At 44.2% G+C, this 14,874-nt stretch overlaps 1 protein-coding gene across 10 annotated transcripts in view; it reads right to left on the bottom strand.

The window, feature by feature from the left end:
* The window catches only part of AP1B1 (adaptor related protein complex 1 subunit beta 1), an 85,745-nt gene that overhangs the window by 54,287 nt on the left and 16,584 nt on the right, over window positions 1-14,874 (bottom strand). For 3 of the 10 annotated variants that reach the window (XM_042911556.1, XM_042911557.1, XM_042911558.1), the window contains exon 1: window positions 554-713. The exons of 5 other annotated variants lie outside the window; for them this stretch is intronic. The gene's annotated coding sequence lies outside the window, so the exon portion shown is untranslated. Of the gene's footprint in view, window positions 1-553; window positions 715-1,016; window positions 1,131-14,874 lie in introns of those variants that run through there. 2 more of the 10 variants (XM_042911554.1, XM_042911553.1) reach the window with 2 other exon arrangements.

The raw sequence follows: 14,874 nt of genomic DNA, 5'->3' as shown, positions 1-14,874 counted from the left end.
AGCACAGTGTCTGGTCCGCAGTAGGAGCTCAATAACCAGTAGCTGGCATTTCGTCAGTATTTTTAACATGATTACAGGTGTCCCCAGATAACCTGTCCACGAAGCGCCAAGGGACAGATCAAGCCCAAGCCTACCGCGGGGCAGGCGGCGCAGGGCCGGTTCTTGATTTTTTTTTTTTTTTTTTTTTTTTTTGAACCTTGGCAAACAGATAAGGCCCTGAACGACAGGGAGGCCTCAGAATGTGAAGGGGGAAACCAGGACCCGAAGAGGAGTTTCCCGTCTGGCCAGAGGCGGGCTCCCAGGGGCCTAAGTCTAGGAGTCTCTCCGGAGGACGCCCCAGGAGGGGCTGCGGGCTGGGGCGGTGGGGATTCAGGCCGGCGGCCAAGTGGGCGCGAATGAATGAACCCGCAGTCCTTCTGCCTCGTCGGGGGTTGGGAAGCCACTCTCGCCCATCTAGCGCCCCGTCTTCTCCGTGACCTCTGACCCCACAAGCCCCCTCATCTCAGACCACCGCCTCCCCACCCGTGCCCCGCCGGACTCCCTTCTTCCTCACCCGAAGGTCCGAACGGCTCCCGGCGCCACGGCGCGGCTCGGATCGCCAGCAAAATGTCCGCGGCCTCGTCCTCCCTCTCCCCCGGTGAGTCCGTGCCGCCGGCCGCTCGGAGCCCCACGGCTGTCACCTGCCGGGCGGAAGTGAGCTGCCCGCGCGCGGGCACTTCCGGTGGACGCACGGCTTCGGGGCGGGGTCAAGGGTGCAACCCCGGCGGGGGTGGTGCCCGAGGGGCGGGGCAAGGAGGGGCGGGGGCAAACGGAATTAACCCCTCCCCAGCAGCGGCGCTGCTTCGCTGCTGCCTCTGGTGGCGCGCTGAAAAGGAGCCAGCTAATCGCTAAGTAGCTTAAGGTGATGGAAATGGAGAAGGTCGTACAGACAGACTTTAAGGGCCATCTTTCTTTTGTGTTACAGACGGGAAAACTGAGGCTCTCAGAAAGGCAAAGTTTTGCTCAAGATCACTTACCTTATGAATGGAAGAGTCAAAACCAGAGCTGTAATTCTCCATGTACCTCCAAGGAACTTCTATCCAAGAGGAACTTCATAATATCCCGTTTTCCCTTTTGCTGGTTTGCTGGGTCTGCCAGGACATCAATTCCTATAATCATCTCACTCTGATACTTTCTCCTCCTTATAGATAATTTTTTATCATACCCCCTTAAAACAGTATTTCGTGTCTGCTCTTTAAAAATGTTTTACTGGCAATGAGTTTAACTATGACAAGCTCATATTCTGACTCTTACGGTATTTTCTTTTTGCCATGATAGTGATTTGATTAGTTTGATTTGGGCACACTTGTAATCGGGTATGAGTGTCACCTCTGTCAAAAATGTTTCAGCAAAGATAATAAAGGTTTCTAAAATAAACTTTAGGTTGAGAAAAGAACACTTATTTTTTTAAAGTTGCTTATTAGTACATTATGAGACCGTTAAAACAGTCATGCTGGAGTGCCTGGGTGGCTCAATGGGTTAAGTGTCCTCCGACATCAACTAGGGTTCTGATCCCTGCTTGGGATTCTCTCCCTCTCTCTCTCTCTCTCTCTCTCTCTCTCTACCCCTTCCATGCTCGCTCGCTCTCAAATATAAATAAACTTATAAAATAAATAAAATAAAAGTTATGCTGAAACACTAGTCAGTTAATATGATTTAGAAGTCTAAAGTAACATTTCCCATTTCTTGTATGTAAAAGGTGACTTTACTGCTTCCTCAGTTCATTACAGGAAAAGTAAAGAACATCTTGTTTTTGTGTGTGTGTGGGGGAAGTATTTCAATTATGAACTATAAATATATATAACTGCTAAGTGTTATTTCTAATGTTTTAAACCACTCAGGTTAGCTAAAGATTATTTGTGTTGTTTTTGAGTACTTGCATAGGTTTTTTTTTTTTTTTAATGTAATTACAAATTTGGTGAGCACTTCGTATTGTAAGGCACTATCTTTACATGCATTGCAGCATTAAACAAGTGACTTTGGTTTCACACTCTTTCTGACATTATTCACCTAAGTGTTAGAAAACATTGCTTTTAGATACATCACTAATATATTACCAAGTTATAAACCACATGCATGTATTTAACCAGAAGATAGGAAGAGGAATAAGTTTCATCCTCTAGATTGTATCAGTAACAGGTTTGCATTTGAAAGATGTGTTAATTCAACGCCAGGGGAAGAATGAAGTCAAACGTTAACCTAATGAAAAATTTTTGCTAGTGAAAAGATGAAAATCTGAACAATGGCAAAGTTTGTTTGCTTTGCCTTTACTTAAATTTTTCACATGCTTAAATATTAGATATTAAAAAGCCAAACAATTATGAGTTCCTCTATACCTCAGCTGACATGAACTTTCTTAAGGTATGTTCAACCTTTGTTTTGCTTACCTTTGTGGCATGTAGCCTGATTAACAAGGTGATAGTAAAAGATATATTTAAAACCATTTTTTTTAATGTTTGGTTATTTTTGAGAGAGAGAGAGAGAGAGAGAGAGAGCAGGGGAGGGCAGAGAGGTGGGAGACAGAGGATCCAAAACATGCTCCATGCTGACAGCAGAAAGCCCGATGCCCGGCTGGAACTCACAAACTGTGAGATCATGACCTGAGCCCAAGTGAGACGCTTAACCTACTGAGCCACCCAGGCACTCCAAAGATACTTTTTTTTTTTTTTAAAGATTTTATTTAAGTAATCTCTACACCCAATGTGGGGCTCGAACTTACAACCCCAAGATCAAGAGTCGTGCGTTCCACCGACTGAGCCAGCCAGGTGCCCCAAAGATACATTTGAGTCTCTGTTTTGCTAACCCAAGCTGTTCAGTTACCTGAAGCTTTTGTCAAGACCAGAGAGAAGTACATGGCATATGTGTGTAGTTTGCTTCTATAGGATTTGATTGGTCTGTTTGTAAATTGATTCATTACTTAAGAATTCCAGTAGATAATAAAGTGCGATTGAATATGATAGTTTCTAATATTCCCTTAGATGTACCTAATTTACCAAAGGAAAAATCAATTTACCTGACGCTCTTCTAAGGAATTATGATACTGAAGGTGCGAAGGTGGTTATTTTCTTAGTCTCTTTCAAAACACTGGTATTTTTATTTGGAATGATTACTGGGAAGAGTGAAATGTCTCTTTTATCTATGAACTTGAAGCATACCTGGAATTTACCAGTGCAAGTGCCCATTTTAGAATTTTGTTTCCATGGGGCACCTGGGTGGTGCAGTCGGTTAAGCGTCCGACTTCAGCCAGGTCAGGATCTCGCGGTCCGTAAGTTCGAGCCCCGCGTCAGGCTCTGGGCTGATGGCTCGGAGCCTGTTTCCGATTCTGTGTCTCCCTCTCTCTCTGCCCCTCCCCCGTTCATGCTCTGTCTCTCTCTGTCCCAAAAATAAATAAAAAAACGTTGAAAAAAAAAATTTTAAAGAATTTTGTTTCTTAAAATAATCCACTAATGTTTTGAACATTTTCATCATTTGGCTTCTCTTTCTTCTAAAGAATAATTAAATCTTAATTTGGCATTGGACCCTTTTGGGCTGAAATCTGCATGGGGCCAATAGCAATATAAATAGTTCTTTAATGCTTTCCCCGCCCCTTTACCAACACTTAGCAAAACAGAAAACTCTTATGACACATCTTGTCAGAAAATAACAGCCTGCCCTGTGGCTAGGTATCTTCTGCTCTTTAATCATTTAAAAAGGTGGTTGGACATGTAGGTTTCTTTGTACATAATCTACCTGTTAAGAAAGATAATCCTTGGTAGCACTTTATGCTTATGGTAGTTCTGGATATTTTTGTTACTTATGGGGAAATAATGGCAGCTCTCTTAGGTTCTGCTGAGAAGTAGAATAGGAGCTATTATTTTTTTGAAGGACAAACAGATCACAGGGGATTCTAAGAAAGTCTGGAGAAAGCAGTACATATTTGCCATCATTAAATATTTATTTGTATTTATTGAAAGTGTGTTTTGGTTTTTAAACGTGTATTTTGCTTCTTTTTTTTTTTTTTTTTTTCACCTTGGCAGTGGAGAGTTTTATTTTCAAAGAATGAAAAATGTTTGGGTTGGGGCACTTGGCTGGCTCAGTCAGAAGAGCATGCAATTTTTGATCTCGGGTCATGAATTCAAGTCCCACATGGGGTGTAGAGCTACTTAAACAAATAAAACTGTAAAAAATGTTTGGGCTGGGTGCCTGGGTGGCTCAGTCGGTTAAGCTTCCCACTTCGGCTCAGGTCACGATCTCAGCTCGTGGATTCGAGCCCTGCATCAGGCTCTGTGCTGACAGCTCAGAGGCTGGAGCCTGATTCAGAGTCCGTGTCTCCCTTTCTCTGTCCCTCCCCCGATCTCATTCTTTCTCTCAAAAATAAATAAACATTAAAAAAATAAAATAAAAAGGAAATCTATATTTTAAAAAATGTTTGGGTCGGGGTGCCTGTGTGGCTCAGTTGGTTAAGCGTCCTACTTTGGCTCAGGTCATGATCTCACGGTTTGTGGGGTCAACAGCTTGGAACCTAGAGCCTGCTTCGGATTCTTTGTCTCCCTTTCTTTCTCTGCTCCTCCCCATTTGTGCGCACGCGCACATTCTCTCTCTTTCTAAAATAAATAAACATTTAAAAAAATGTTTGGGTTATATGCAGTAAGTAGGCTGTTCATGCACTGATGACTTACTTTTAACCTGTCCCTTGGCTAGAAGCAACAAAGCTATAGATATTTGCCTGATTTTTTAGGAAACTTATATTTTTCGTACCTCATGAACTATTAGTGGACCTGTGGTCATACTTAATAAACTTATATTTACCTCATACTTTCATTGCAAATAAAGTTTGAGCTCCATGCCCCTTTCCCTTCCTATTTTAGTCAGTGACAAAATAAGTATTTTTTTTTAATATACTGGAAAATGTGAAGATTTGTAATTAGACCACTTACTAAATGATAGGAATGGATCATAGTTAAGAATTTGTGGGGGCACCTGAGTGGCTCAGTCTGCTGAGTGTCTGACTCTTGATTTTGATTTAGGTCATGATCCCAGGGGTCATGGGATCCAGTCCTATGTGGGGCTCCTCGCTGAGTGTGGGGCCTGCCTAAGATTCTCTCCCCCTCTCCCTCTCTCTCTTTCTCTTAAAAAAAATAATAATTTGTGTTTTCCGTGGGGCGCCTGGCTGACTCAGTCAGTAGAGCACGTGACTCCTGATCTCCGGGTTGTGAGCTCAAGTCCCGTGTTGAATGTAGAGATTACTTTAAAAAAACCTTAAAAGAATTCTAGGGGTGTCTGGGTGGCTCAGTAGGTTGAGCATCTGACTTCGGCTCAGGTCATGATCTCACGGTTTGTGAGTTCAAGCCCTGTGTCATGCTCTGTGTTGGCAACTGAGAGCCTGGATCCTGCTTTGGATTTGGTGTCTCCCTCTCTCTCTGCCCTTCCCTTGCTTGTGCTCTCTCAAAAATAAATAATCATTAAAAATAAGAATTCTTTTTTTGTTATTTTTTTAGATGTTTAGTTATTTTTGACAGAGTGCAAATGTAATATTCTTCAGGAATTAATATAATTTTTTTTTTAATTTATTTTTTGAGAGACAGAGAGCAAGCTGGGGAGAGGTAGAGACAGAGGGAGACACAGAATCCAAAGCAGGCTCCAGGCTCCAAGCTGTTAGCACAGAGCCTGATGCAGGGTTCGAACTCACAAACTGTGAGATCGTGGCCTGAGCCAAAGTCGGACACTCAACCGACTGAGCCACCCAGGCGCCCCAGGAATTAATATAATTTAAGAGTCGAGGAATTTGATATACTGTGAAAATAAAACATAGCAAAAAAAAAAAAAAAAAAAAAAAAAACACCACACATAGCTTTGTTTAAAAAAAGGTTTTACTGGGTAACCAATATCTGCATTGTGGAGAAATGGAAATATACTAGGAAGCAAAAAGAATAAAAGTCATCAGCAATCTCACTGTGCTGAGACAATCACTTTCAATATTTTGGTGAATATCCTTCTAGACTTCATATATCAGTTGGTATTTATTTTATTTTTATTTTTATTTTCTTATTAGAGAGAGAGAGAGGGCACAAGAAGGGAAGAGGGGCAGAGGAAGAGGAGAGAGAGAATCTCAAGCAGGCTCCACACTTCGCGGGGCTCAATCCCACAACCCTGGGATTATGACCTGAGCCAAAATCAACAGTTGGACTTTCAACCAACTGAGCCACCCAGGTGCTCCTCAGTTGGTATTTTTTTAGTTGAAGTACAGTTGACACATCATTTAGTATTTTTAACTCACTGATATACATAAATATAAATATATTTCTACATAGTGCTTTCTAATTCCTGTATAGTATTCCACTGTATGGATGGTATTGCAGTTCTCAAAAACAATCCCCTACCGTTGTACACTTAGGTTGCCACCAATCTATTAATATTATAAACTTAATAAATAAGCTTCTACAGCCAAGTCTGTATGTCCCATCTAATGCAGATATTACTTTGTAATAGTTATTATAGTTTTATATGTTTAATCAGTCTCGAGTCCTTTCTGTAAAATTTATTTTGAAATAGTTATAGACTTATAGGATTGCAAAACTAGTGCAGAGAGTCCCATGTACCCTTCACCCAGCTTCCCTCAACGGTGACACTTTATATATCAGCAGTATAATATCAAAAGCAAGAAACTGACATTGGTACAATACCAGTTGCCTAAAATTACAGACCTTACTCAATGTTTAAATGCTTCTCTGAAGTAGGCAGGGGACAAGTAGAATAATTTTATATGTATGTCCTATGTTCCGCATGCTATGCACAGCTGCCTGGAGGAACTACCTTCCCCTGATGATAAATGTTGACAAATGCTGTCAGCCTCGCCAGAAAACAAACTTTCACTGGGAATGTAACGTGGAAAGAGAAGAATTATCCAGCAAAACAAACCGACAAACCTAAAGGTACCAAGGTAGAGAGCATATGTGAAAGTGTCAAGTTAATGGTAGGAGCAGTCAGAGCTTTAAGATTTCCAAGAAGACAGAAGTCACAGTGTTAGCTTGTTCAGGAAAGACATCCTGGGGACCGTGACATCTGTGCCAGGCCTTGCCCAATGAGAACAGAGTCGCACAGGCTGAGATGGAAGGAAAAGGCAATCCAGGGACAATAGTACGAAGGCAAGGGAGGTGGGAAAGCAAGGGAGCCAGGCATCTGGGTCCTTCAGAAAGCACTTCAGGGGCGCCTGGGTGGCTCAGTCGGTTGGGTGTCTAACTTCCGGCTCAGGTCATGAGCTCATGGTACATGGGTTTGAGACCCGCATTGGGCTCTGTGCTGTGCTGACAGCTCAGAGCCTGGAACCTGCTTCGGATTCTGTGTCTCCCTCTCTCTCTGTCCCTCCCCCGCTCATGCTCTCTCTGTCTCTCTCAAAAGTAAACAAACATTAAAAAAAATTTTTTAGAAGAAAGCATTTCACAAGTCCCTATTCTGAACCAGGCCCTGGGCTGGGTGTTGGATAGTACATGGGTGAAGCAAAAGCCTGGCCCTTGCTGAACCTACAGTCTGTCTGGAGGTGGTGACAGAGCAGTAGACCCAAATGTGATTGGTGCAGTGATAGGGGAGGTCTTAGGGGCTATTGGAGTCCAGAGCAGGAACTGAAGCTCCCTAGAGTTGAGGGGACAAGGGGAGGCCTAGACAAGTGGAGGGCATTTAATCTGGAACTGCAGAACAATGAATGTTTATGGAGCATCTGTGGTGCTCCAGGTGGTATGGAGAGGGTCTCATTTGCTCCTCACATCAGCCCCATTTTATCTGAGGGCAGGAGGGGATGTAACTCCAAGAGCTTAAGTCACAATGTGTGAGTTTCTGGGCTAAGGGCCTAGTCCTAGAGCCCCAGGATATGTGCTCTGATGAGTCCCACTTGTTCACCTAAAATATATTTGTCACTCCTACCTGAGCCAGCCAGCCATAAGGGGGATACAACAAAGAGAGGTAGCACACCTCTCTTTGGGCTACTGTTGAGTGTGGGAGAGAGACAAATAAAGGGGCAATTATAACACAGCCCAGAAGGACCAGGGATGCACAGGAGACTCAGGCAGCAAACTCACCCCGGGAAAGTCAGGGAAGACTTCCTGGAGGAGGTGACATTCTATGAAGGATGATACTACTACTACCAATAGTTGCCATGAAGCAGGCACTGTGCTAGGCTCTTCCAAGTACTAACTCACAGGACTCTCCCCACAATTTGAGTTTCCATGCCTGTCCCCAGGTAAAACTGAGAAAACAGGCCAGTGGGCACACTTCCCTGTGGGTCTCAGCCTCCTCTCCCACAGTTTGGCCTGGCAGGAGAGCTAAAAATATAGTACTAATAATAAGAGGCACAGTTAGGGGCGCCTGGGTGGCGCAGTCGGTTAAGCGTCCGACTTCAGCCAGGTCACGATCTCGCGGTCTGTGAGTTCGAGCCCCGCGTCGGGCTCTGGGCTGATGGCTCGGAGCCTGGAGCCTGTTTCCGATTCTGTGTCTCCCTCTCTCTCTGCCCCTCCCCCGTTCATGCTCTGTCTCTCTCTGTCCCAAAAATAAATAAAAAACGTTGAAAAAAAAAAAAAAAATAAGAGGCACAGTTAAATGTCAAAGGCTGGATAATTACAGCTTGCAGAGGTAGGAGCCGGAAGCAGGAAAGGGGGGCCTTCTAGGGGGCCTCCCTCTCCACCCCTACCACCAAACCCAGCTGGCCACTCTGCCTCAGTCACACTCACCATCAAAGACTCTCGGCTGTGGCTAGAACAGTCACACCTGGACCTTATGCGTCTCACCTGCCATCGGAGACCCCCAGGCCCAGGAGGAGCCCTTTGCTCCAGGAGGGTGGAGCAGAGCCAATGATGGCCAAACCCACATGCAGACAGAACTGACTTCTCCCAACAAATACACCACTACTGGGGGAGCCTGTGTGGCTCAGTCGGTTGGGTGTCCGACTTCGGCTCAGGTCATGATCTCATGGTCCATGAGTTTGAGCCGCACGTCAGGCTCCTTGCTGACAGCTCAGAACCCACAGCCTGCCTCAGATTCTGTGCCTCCCTCTCTCCTTGCCCCTTCCTCTCTCGTGCTCTGTCTCTCTCAAAAATAAATAAGCATTAAAAAAATAAATAAAAATACACCATTACTAACAATAACATCACATCCTGGTTGGAAGAGGATGTTTTAAAACTTTTCTCCAAGCCCTATTCACTTTCTACTCTGCTGTATTGAGCTGGCTGATGTTGGGCTGGCTTGTCTAACTCTTTGAACCTCAGTTTCTCCTCCTTTAAACACAAAATATTTATTTATTCTTTTGGGAGAGTGCAAGCAGGGGAGGGGTAGAGACAGGGAGACAGAGGATACTGACAGTCTGACAGCAGTGAGCCTGATGTGGGGCTCAAACTCATGAACCACGAGATCATGACCTGAGCCAAAGTCCGATGCTCAACTGACTGAGCCACTCAGGTGCCCCACGGTTTCTCCTGAGAACCCTGCACTCATTATGGGCCAAGCACCTTTGTATGCCCTTGACATCCAATCCCTTTATGTTAACCTTCACCATTCTCAAGAGGTGGGGGCTACAATAACCCTCAGTCACAGGTGAGCCTGCCAAGACCTTGAGAAGCTGAGGAACTTTCCTACTTTCACAAGGCAACAATGTTGAGCTGGGAGTCAAGGTTGATGACAGCAGGGCCCATGCTTTCTCCTTCCCCCACCCATACCTGCATTGTGAGGTTTCATCCAATCAGAGGAAGGTTGGGAGTTCTTGTGGTCATAAAATGATCGAAGATATGCTCCTGGCACTGTGTGCCCTTCAGTAAGTCCCCTCCTCTTTCTGACACACAGAATCTCCCAGCATGTCCTTCCAACCCTCCTGCCATACTGGTGCATTACTAAATATATGTTGCACAAATTAAGCATTTCTCTTGATGCCCACTAGAGGGCACACAAGTGACACTAACTGCCACCCTTTCCCGTCCTGTGTAATTAATTGTTAGGCAGCCCCACCGCATCCCTGTGTCTCAATCTTCCTTCTGGATTCTTCTTCCTATGTGATTACTATTCCTCTACTTCAATTTCTGTTTGCCATTTTTATTATTTTTACCCTACAAATTACTAAAAGTTACCTCAGATCCTTTCTGGAAGGAGGAAGGAGGTGACTTTGTCAAGGCCTCACTAATAACGCCAGTCCTGCACCTGCTGAGGGTGGGCAGCTCCATATTCTTCCAGCCCAGGCCAGGCCTGGCACAGCGCCCCCCCAAGGGGCAGAAGGGCCTAGCGGCTCCTGGGGACTCCTCCTCCACCCCCATCTCTTCCTGCTGCAAATGTTCTCATTACATCATCCCTGGTCCTCCCAGGAGCAAAATTCTGCTCACCTCGTCCTGGCTCCATTGCTGCCACAATAGGCTGCTTCTCAAACAGCTCTGCTCTGCCTCACAGGTGCCCCCGAGAGAGAGCCAAACCGCCCTCCACTGCTGCAACTGAAGAGGCCAGGATCTGAATCCCACCTGGGTTCAAGTCCCCAACTGGACCTTACTTTCCAATTTGTAAAATGGGGCTGATGGGCTTCCTTATGTGGTTAAGGAAATTAAATTGTACAGCTTATATTCAGTGCCTGGCAACATATAAACCCTCCTTCAATGGAAGCTGCTACTTGTGTTAATATTAGTTCAGCTCAGCCATTTCCTGGCTGTGTATGTAGGAGCACATAAGTTAGCTTCTTTGAGCCTCAGCTTTCCCATCTGGAAAATGGGACTTATACAGATGTCAGGAGAATTGTACAGGATATTGTAGGTAATGTTTTTAGAGCAATGCCTAGCAAGCACCAAATGATTAGTAATGATTACAATTATTAAAGGCCATAAATTAGGGAACAAAGGAAATATCGATAAACTAACATAGTAGAATCAGAATTCATAAATTATTCTTAGATTGCAATCTAAAAGACTAGAAATCAATAATAAAATCAGAAAACTGACCCTACACCTGGCAAATAAAGCACCCTCTTTTAAATAACACCTGAATCTTCTGGGTAAGGGAGTGAATTCATGTATCTCCACACCCTTCTGAAATCCCACTAAAACTACATTAGGACAGGGAGGGCACCTGGCTGGCTCAGTCAGCAGAACATGTGACTCTTGATCCTGGGGTCATGAGCTTGAGCCTCACGATGGATGTAGAGCTTACTAAAAAACAAAAAACAACAACAACAAATAAAAACCTACATTAAGGGGTCTTATAATTTTGATAATGTAGAATGTATAGCATGCAACTTATTTTAACCATTTTTTAAAAGTTTATTTATTTAGAGAGAGAGAGACCGTGAGCAGGGGAAGGGCAGAGAGAGAGGGAAAGAGAGAATCCCAAGCAGGTTCTGCACTGTCAGTGCAAAGCCTGACTCGGGGCTCAATCCCACGAATCATGAGATTGTGACCTGAGCCAAAATCAAGAGTCAGACACTTAACCGACTGAGCCACACAGGCACCCCAACAACAGCCATCCTAATGGGTGTGAAGTGGTATCTCATTATGGTTAAAGGGATTGTGTTAAGGTGGAAATCTACAAGAGCCATGAGAATAAGAGACAACAGGAACAACACTGAAGGCTGAAAGCAAATGGATAAAAGGTTACTGACTTAGCTGAATCCTAAGCCACAAGAAGGGAAGCCAAGAAGCAACCCAATTGATACTGCAGGACCCCAAAGATCCAGGAACTGGTGGCACCAGAAAAGTCTGGAAGTGGAAGTGAAGAACTGAGTAAAATTTGGAGGATCGGGTGAACATCTGAAAAGGAATAAGACACCCCCCAGATCCTTCCCCCGCTCTGTCAGACAACTTCCCCCTTCCCTCCCACAGAAGACTGAGGTCTACTCTCAGAAAAGAATACCAGCATAGTGGGGGCGGGGATCACAATAAAAACAGGTGAAACAGGGATCCTGGTCAGTGAGGACCATGGTGGACAAGCCCACGTCCACCAGAGCGATCACTCAGCTGTCAGTACCTCCCTTAAAGCTGAGGAAGCAGCCAAGGATCACCAGGCATTTGCAAAATATGGAAGTCAGAGGCCAAGAGGCCAGACGAGTAAAACAGCATAGATACAATCTAGACTAGTTGTGGCATACACATAGATTATTCTGGAAGGAAACAGAAGAAGCTGATAACATTGATGCCTGTGGGGAAGAGACCTGGGTGGCTGAAAGACATGGGAAGGTAGGAGACATTTCACAATACTTCCGTTTGAATCTGTAAAATTATTTTAAACTTTTTTTTTAAAGCTTTTATTTTTAAAAAAAAAATTTTTTTTTCAACGTTTTTTATTTATTTTTGGGACAGAGAGAGACAGAGCATGAACGGGGGAGGGGCAGAGAGAGAGGGAGACACAGAATCGGAAACAGGCTCCAGGCTCCGAGCCATCAGCCCAGAGCCTGACGCGGGGCTCGAACTCACGGACCGCGAGATCGTGACCTGGCTGAAGTCGGACGCTTAACCGACTGCGCCACCCAGGCGCCCCTAAAGCTTTTAAGTAATCTCTACACCCAACACGGGGCTCGAACTCACAACCCCAAAGTCAAGAGTTGTATGCTCCACTGACTGTGCCAGCCAAGTGTCCCTAAACTTTCCTTTTTTCTTTAAGTAGCTTTATACCCAATGTTGGGCTCGAAATCACAACCCCAAGATCAAGAATCACATGCTCTGCCAACTGAGCCAACCAGATGCCCCTAAACTTTTCATTTTTAAATACTTCTGGATTTACAGAGAAGGTACAAAGATGCCACCTACCTTTCACCCAGCTTTGATATTTACACCTTATCTAACCATAGTGCAATGCTCAAAATCATCGATACTATACCGTAACTATTTTAGCTACAGCCCTCATTCACATTTCACCGGTTTTCCTACCGATGTCTTTTTTCCGTTTCAGGGTCCAATCCACGATCTCACATTGCATTTCATTATCGTGTCTCTCTCTTTTTTTTTAAAAAAAAATTAATGTTTATTTTTTGAGCGAGAGAGAGAGAGACCGAGTGTGAGTGGGGGAGGGGCAGAGACACAGAATCTGAAGCAGGCTCCAGGTTCTGAGATGTCAGCACAGAGCCTGATGCAGGGCTCAAACCCACAAACAGTGAGATCATGACCTGAGCTTAGTCAGATGCTTAACCAACTGAGCCACCCAGATGCCCCCATTGTGTCTCTTTAGTCTCCTCTGGTTGCTGATAGTTTTTCCATTTCTCCTCTCTTTTACAAACTTTAAGCATTATACATTTTTGGCAATACTAAAAAGTGACGTACTCTCATCAGCATATATCAGGGGAGACATGATACATGATGGCGATATACCTTACTATTGGTGATGTTGGGGCTTCTGGGTGGCTCAGTCAATTAAGCATCTGACTCTTGATTTCAGCTCAGGTCATAATCTCACAGTTCATGGGAATGAGCCCCTCATCAGACTCTGCATTGACAGTGCAGAGCCTGCTTGGGATTCTCTCTCTTCCTCTCTCTCTGCCCCTCCCCTGCCCTCAAAATAAATAAACATTTAAAAAAAAAAAAAAAACTATTGGTAATGTCAATCATGGCCACCTGGCTAAGGATGTGTCCATCACGTTTCTCCGCCTTCCTGTTTTTCCTTTGGAATTAATGAATATCTTGTGGGGAAAGACTGAGGCATTACTGTTGTGTTTGCTTAATGATGATTTTCTAGTTCCCTGATTCCTTCTACATTTATTAGTTGAAATTCTGCCAGGAAGAGTTGCCCTTTCTTCCCCATTAATTTATTTGTTCAATTACTTATTTCTACATAGTCAATTATTTATTTAAATTCAATTATTTATTAGCCATTTGAGCTTATGGATATTGAGTTATAATCCAAACCTATCATTTATTTTGCTGATCATTTTTTCCCAGCTTTTGGCCCTTAGGAATTCCTTTAGGTTGGCTCCTTTCAACATGACCCCACTTTTTTTTTTAGCACTTCCTTATTCTCTGGTACCTCATGATGTTTCCAGGCTCATCTTGTATTTTCTCTGTCCCAGCACTGGAATCAAACCATTTTTCCAAGTAAATTACCGTGGGATCATGATTTTATTAAGGGCAGATTAAAATGATCAATTGTGCTTTATTCAGGTTAATATTTATTTTTGAGAGAGAGAAAGAGACAGAGCAAGCAGGGGAGGACCAGAGAGGGAGAGAGAGGGAGGGCATCTTTTTTTAAAAGTTATTTATTTATTTTTGAGAGAGAGGGAGAGCGTGTGCACCTGCACACAAGTGGCTGAGGGGCAGAGACAGACAAGGAGAGAAAGAGAATCCCAAGCATGCTCCACTGTCAGCGCAAATCCTGATGTGAGGCTCAAACTCAAGAACCGCGAGATCATGACCTGAGCTAAAGTTGGATGCTTAACCAACTGAGCCACCCAGGCGCCCTGAGAGAGAGAATCTTAAGCAGACTCCACGCTCAGCACAGGGCCCAACGAGGGGCTCAATTTCACAACTGTGGGATCACGACCTGAGTCAAAATCAAGAGTTAGTCACTTAACCGACTGAGCCACCCAAGTGCCCCTCAGATTAATATTAAGTAGGTTACCTGAACATGCCTTCCTGGGTATGTTATATGCATTTTCTTTCTCTTTTCTTTTCTTCCTCCCTTTCTTTTCTTTATTAATGAGGCTCTTTTTTTTTTTTTTAAGTAGGCTCCATGCCCAACATGGGTCTCGAACTCACAACCCCGAGATCAAGAGTTGCATATCCTACCAACTGATCCAGCCAGGCACCCCTCTATGCATTATCTTCAATCCTCATGTTACCTCTGCAGGTTGTGCACTATTAACCCTCTTTCACACACAGAGAAACTGAGGCTCAAAACTCAGTTCATAAATGTCAG

Source organism: Panthera leo, chromosome D3 (assembly GCF_018350215.1).
Source record: "Panthera leo isolate Ple1 chromosome D3, P.leo_Ple1_pat1.1, whole genome shotgun sequence".
NCBI classification, from domain to species: Eukaryota; Metazoa; Chordata; class Mammalia; order Carnivora; family Felidae; genus Panthera; species Panthera leo.
The sequence above is the reverse complement of the archived record's forward strand: the minus strand, read 5'-3'. Positions and strand labels throughout refer to the sequence as shown.